This window comes from Pinus tabuliformis, chromosome 4_2, assembly GCF_031772625.1.
Source record: "Pinus tabuliformis cultivar Carrire ecotype Pingquan chromosome 4_2, CPIR1, whole genome shotgun sequence".
Classification (NCBI taxonomy): Eukaryota; Viridiplantae; Streptophyta; class Pinopsida; order Pinales; family Pinaceae; genus Pinus; species Pinus tabuliformis.
The window spans coordinates 842,879,876-842,885,875 of record NC_142304.1 but is presented as its reverse complement, the minus strand read 5'-3'; positions in this window follow the sequence as shown (position 1 = coordinate 842,885,875).

The following is a 6,000-nucleotide window of genomic DNA, read 5'->3' as shown; positions in this document are numbered from 1 at the left end:
CTTCAAGGAGGCTGCCCCTAAACAATTTTATGTATAAATAAGGGACATGAGTAGCCCATTAGGATTTTAACTTTTGGAGATTATAGTCAGTAGTCAAGAGTATTTTGTGTGATATTTTAGCTTTTTCATATTTCATGTATGGGCACATTTTTTTATTAGTGAAAATAATTCTTTGGTTTTAAGACTAATTTTTCTTTAAGGTACCCGAATATCCTTAGGTTAGGGCCCAACCCAAGTGCTCAAACCCCCTTCTTGTATTCTTCCTTTCCATGAATTTAGTTTAGTTATGCATTTATGCAAATCTCATCTCTAAAAATATTGTCTTTGAACTTAGCTCAATTAGATCATCATCTCTTTTCTCATTATTACACATTTTTGCAATATGTTAGTATTATAAATTTATGTCTTGATGAGTTACAGGAAATTCCAGAATTTCCTAATTTGATCCATCAAAGGTAATTTAGCTTGGGAAAGACTTATTTACCCTTTTATAACACCCCTTCACCTTCCTGACTCCTCAAACTACATGTTAAAAACAAAATTGTTCTTGGTTCTGTTTCCTGTAGAAAAATAGGGTCATCCTCTAGCAATCAATTGATTACATTATAACACCTCTAGATTTGCACTCAAAACATGTTTATCATTCCTTGAGACATTAAGATGCACACCAGAACCTGAAGATGGAGTTTAGAAGATCAAAGACCCCTTAGAATATTTAACCTAGTAGTTATAGCAAAATTGTTTCTTCTTTTGCAAATTAGGGCTTGTTGTTTAGATGTTGTCTTTCAGTTACAAGTTGGTTTACCATGCATAATAGATAAACTTAATTTTGTTCCAACTTTCTCAAAATGTTTTTCTTTCCTTTCCTGCAATTGGACTGGGTTTATTTGTTGTTCTTTCCTTTCCTACAAGTAGACAAGGTTAATTTTATATTCTTTACTTTTCTAAATAGAGTAATTTTCCTTTCTATCCTTTAATTTTCTACAAAAATAGAGTAGGTTTACTTGCTTTTCTTTTCTTTCCTGCAATTTTTTATTATTTCTTGTAGCATAGATTGCAAAAGTGGTCTTTGCACAACCTAGTTTCTCTTTAGTTGTGAAAAATCAACCAAAAGAGAATACATTACATGTTGCACACATAGCGTCACTACAAGAAAAAAGGACATTGGTGAGGGGTGAAAAATGTCACCATAACCTCATTGGTGATAGTCAAAAGAGCCTTTGTCACCAAAAGTGGAATGTCGCCAAAGGTGGCATTGCCAAAAGTATAGGTGTTGTAGTGACATTCAAAGTCCATCACTAATAATTATTTATAATGACGAATAGCGACTGTCACCATTTCATATGAGCAATGGTGATGGACCATAGCCTCTGTCACTAAAAATTGAATATCACCAAATGTGGCGTCACCAAAAGTATAGGTGTTCTAGTGACATTCAAAGTCTGTCACTAATAATTATTTATAATGATGGATAACGACCGTCACCATTTTAGGACCATAGCCTCCATCACCAAAAATTGAACATTACCAAAGGTGGCGTTGCCAAAAGTATAGGTGTTATGGTGACATTCAAGGTCTGTCACGAATATTGATTATAATGACGGATAATGATTGTCACCATTTCATATGAACAACAACGATTTATTGTGATGGATATTTCATGGTTGTCACTATTGGTGCATATATATGGTGCATTCATTGACCATCACCAAAAGCCACATTTCCAGAAGTAGAGGTGTTGTGGTGACATTAAAGGTTCATCACAAAAAATGACTATAATGCTGGACAACGACCGTCACCATTTCATATTTTGGTGAGGGTCGAAAAATATCACCAAAGCTCATTAGTGATGGTCAAAAGAGCCTCTGCCACCAAAACTTAATCGTCACCATTCCATATGGATTTCAGGGCACGATGGAATTGAACCACCAACCTCCTGCTTGTAAAGAAGGTGCTCTTCCATTGAGCTAGGACCCTTTAAAGAGTTATACTTTTAAAAATTAGACCTTGAAACTTCATAAATTGTAAATTCTACAACTTTCAATAAATTAAAGTCTCGGCAGTATTTTACTAAACAAGCAAAGCAACATCAAAGCTCCAAGTCCCTATCTAATGGTTATGGAAGTTATGAAAAGTGGGTGGAGGGAAAAATAGTTATGTATAAGAGAATCAACATGTTTAGTTGAATACTCAATTAGAAGTGGAACTCTTAAGACATTTAAAATCTATAAATGAACTATAACTAGCAAATGCACCAAATATTGCAAAGGAAATGTCATAAGTGGATAGCATATGTAAGAAGAACATTGATGAAGACATATGCAATATGTTATAGGTTGAGTGAAAGAAAAATCTCAATGTTGTTGTTGTTTGGTGTTTAGATATCTAAATGATATATAAACTTCCGTGCAAATGTAACACAAGTCTCCAGAAACCATGAACGACATCTGATAAAAGATATATATATATATATATATATATATATATTTCCCCTTTACATAAATATATATATTTCCCCTTTACATAAACTAACATGAAACTTGGAATTTCACAATTCCGCACTCAAAACATGACAACAACCAACAAATAAAAGAAATTGACTTGGACTGAAAGAAATAGCTTCACCTTCATCTTGAGCTGCTTCTATTTATTTTAATTTGACTCGTGAAATTGTTTATTTGACAAAGAATCAAAATCATCACTAGTATTAAATTCATCCAACATGAACTTTGGATATCCCACTAACATCTGAATTTTTGTTGCCATGCCAGAAAACCATGGAGTTTCCTGTCAATAGTACAATAAGATGTGTGCCTGCTTCTCAAGAACAAATTCCTTATTAACCATTGTTACCTAACATAAACCAAAGAGATAACACAATATCAGCGTACATGAAATCCCCTACTGAAATATAATCATAAATTAGAAAATAAGTCTAAAAGATGTTCTTAGTTAATAAACTTTATATTTGGAAATATTGTTTATTTAGAGTTAAAAAAGACTATGTTGTACAACACTTCTGTCTATTTATCCAAACAATTATATCATAGTATATGTCACACAATAGAAATCTAGAGTACCTAAAGTAAAAAAGACAAATTTGCTCAAGAAAATAGATTTAGAAAAGAGCCTTGAAAACTATAAGTTTGTCATCAAAGATTTAATTAATTTTACAAAAAACTAGTTGGAGTTCGAAAATCAAAATCATTCATAGGAAATGAATAAGAAAATGGCCAAAGTTGCTATTTATACAAATAAAGCTAGAGTCACTATTGCCATTGCAGATAATTGAAATTTGGGTAGTGGTCTAACAGTTAGAGATTATTTTCTGGGAAGACTCATCAATACCATCATTTTTTTTCCACGGTTTGTTGTGTCTCTGGATCTAGATCAGATAGCTTGCCATTCTCAAGTTCTACCTTTCAAGTACTAATTTTGGTTTGTTTTTTTTTTTTTTTTTTTTTGGTCAAGAGAATTAGGTGTTTTGTTGCAAATATTCCTATAATAAGGTTTTCCTACATAAGAAGATGGTTCAATAAGATGAGGAACTAGATAGTGTAACTAAGGAGATCATTTCGGACTAAAGAAAATTTAAGTGAGAATTCATACCACTCCATGTTGGAAGAAAATAAGAGAATGTGTGACACATGTGGATGTATGGGAATACTGGCACCTCTAGTCATGTTAAATCAGGGCTCTCTTATTTAAGGCAAGAGGCCTACTTTCCTCCACTAGCCATAATAAATTGCATAGGAAGCACAGTTATCATTGTTTTGGGTGGAGGAAAAATATTGTTGCCTACCTCTATTTTCCTAGCCTATTTTGAAAAGAATAGCAAAAGACATCTAAAATATGTATAGTGCAGTCATTGATCTAGTTTGAAACATAGTGCATAGAGGAAACCACTTTCAAGAGTTTTTGAGACTCTTGCTAGACACAAAGGGGCTTGTAGTTCTACATGTTCGTCAACGATACCCCAAGAAATTAAACAAGATGAAGCTTTGAATAGAAATTTGGTGCTAACACATTGGTCAAGGTGATGGTAGTTGAAGAAAGGGCCATTTGAAAGGAATCTATACATTTCATCTAGGAATGCTTGAAGCAAAGGCACCTAAGGATCAGATCTTGGCATGGCTAGTAAAGGATAAATGCATTTTTTTTATCATGGCCCTTGCCAGCAAGCCAGTGCCACCTTATGGGGATGCACTCATCTTACTCCCTTGGGTTTTTTCCTCATGGCATAGCTCATGTGTCTAAATAGACTTTGCCAAACCATTTACACCCTCAAGGAAATAATGGTTTGTGTTCAAATGGTTAGAATCTCTTAGGCAGTGGTCTTTGATAGGTAAACCGGTGATAATACGAAATAAAGGTCTTAGTAGAACCCTCTGATGGGCACCAATGTTATTATGTGTAATTTTGATACAATTTTTTTGTTTTCCCCCCTAAAAATGAACATGCTATAACAAGCAATGAGTAGAAAAAGATAAAGAGGAAGATTACCCATTGAGAAAGTTGCAATTGTTGGGAGTTAAAATGTTGACATACTTTGTAGCCATGACGAACCAAAGGAAACACATCACAAATACCTTTACAATGGGTAAGACTGCAATCTTTAGCATTTTAGAGATGGATTTTGAGTCGTTCCCAATTTTTTAGAATCATTGCGGGAAGAAATCCTTAAAATATAAAAATAAAATGTATTTGTTTTCATATCAAATTTTCTCGTAACTCCTTACTTCATTTTAATCTCCTTCAGTCCAATCCAAACAATCCTATCTAATTTCCACTAGAAGTTGAGACAAATCCACAAAATAGTCTTAGCTTCCAACAGTCGTGATTACAAACAATCATCAATCACACCAAAATGAAAATAAAATCTATTTTCTCAAAAACAGACCAGAGAGGAGCCTGTAATCACCAAACTTATATAGAAGGATGTTCATTTATTTAATACAAAATATAGTAAGAAAAAAGCAGTGTAACTCATGTAGGAACAATCCAGTACAAGTTAATATAGTTGAAAAGTTATCAAACTCATGCAACAACTATATCTTGAAATGGGTGTTAGAATTACAAGGGATCTATGTATCTTGAAAATTCAGTGCTTCAATAATCACAATTTTATCAATAAATTTGCATGCAAACTGTTGATGCACAAAAATATATCCAAATGAAATTTTCTCCAAAAACCATTTAGTGTTAATAAATTTTACTATGCTTCAGCTATCTACCAAATATCTAAAATGAATGAAGAACATAGCACTCCGTTTGATACAAAAAGAAGCACAATCATGAATATTCTATAGGCAACCAATCTAATATGCTCCAGATTCTGATGTGGTCTCTAAACAATTTTTATACATTTTGAGAAGATATTGTCAAAGACAGTGATTGGAAAACTTGGCCAGGGGCCCAAAAATGTCTACTCATAATGCAACTAAGAGTTAAAATGCAGATGAAACTTGTCGCGCAATGTAGCATTATTTTACAAAGTTGTTCATGATGGGTTACTCAAGAAGGCAAAATCATGAGATTGCTTGTCTAAAGAGCAACCATCTATTTGTAGATTTTGCATAATGCATGGAACTATGAAACAATGATATAAGTAGACACATAATGGCTACACTTTTTATTTTCCTCTTCAATTACATAGATTATCAATTCCATAAGTTTAGAGACTTAGCATATGCAGATCAAAACTTTGCCTCTTCAAAGGGACAAGAAAAAAATTCTCACCAAATGTTAGAATAGGCATACAAAAAGATAAGTAATAATCCATATGTGAAGCAGATTATCTTACCATTCACTCATATTTTGTAGTGTCATAGATCTTCCCAATTTTGTGAAAATTAGACATAGTAGAAATAAACTAAAAACAAAGTACACAAAAAAACAACAAAGTTTGTCAAGAAAGTAAAGAAAATTAAAATAGTCAAAACAAGAACACATATAGACATGCATCCACAACTTGATACAATTTTCAACCAAACTAAACCC